This window comes from Pterocles gutturalis, unplaced genomic scaffold, assembly GCF_000699245.1.
Source record: "Pterocles gutturalis isolate BGI_N339 unplaced genomic scaffold, ASM69924v1 scaffold9987, whole genome shotgun sequence".
In the NCBI taxonomy this organism is placed as follows: Eukaryota; Metazoa; Chordata; class Aves; order Pterocliformes; family Pteroclidae; genus Pterocles; species Pterocles gutturalis.
This window is the reverse complement of record NW_010110236.1, coordinates 10,591-10,888: the sequence shown is the minus strand read 5'-3', so window position 1 is coordinate 10,888 and position 298 is coordinate 10,591.

Sequence of the window (298 nt, the reverse complement as noted above, 5' to 3'; positions counted from 1 at the left end):
GGGATGCGCGGTGGGATGCTGTGCAAATGCAGGGGTGTCATCCTGGGGGCCCGGCTGGATGCCCCCACCCCTTGCTGCAGCCTGGCTCCAGCTGTGAAGGGTCTGCTCTGCCGGGCAGCCCCCCCCCCCCCTGCACCTCCCTGGACAGCGGGGTGAGGAGGTGGATGTGTTTTCCTGGAGGAAGCCTCTAGGAAAAAATCAAAAATCTTCACTTAAAGCAGGGCTGGGGGGTTTGCGGAGAGATTGGGCTGCCTGGAGGGCTCTGACTACTACAGGAAAAAGCAGCTGGGTTTAATTA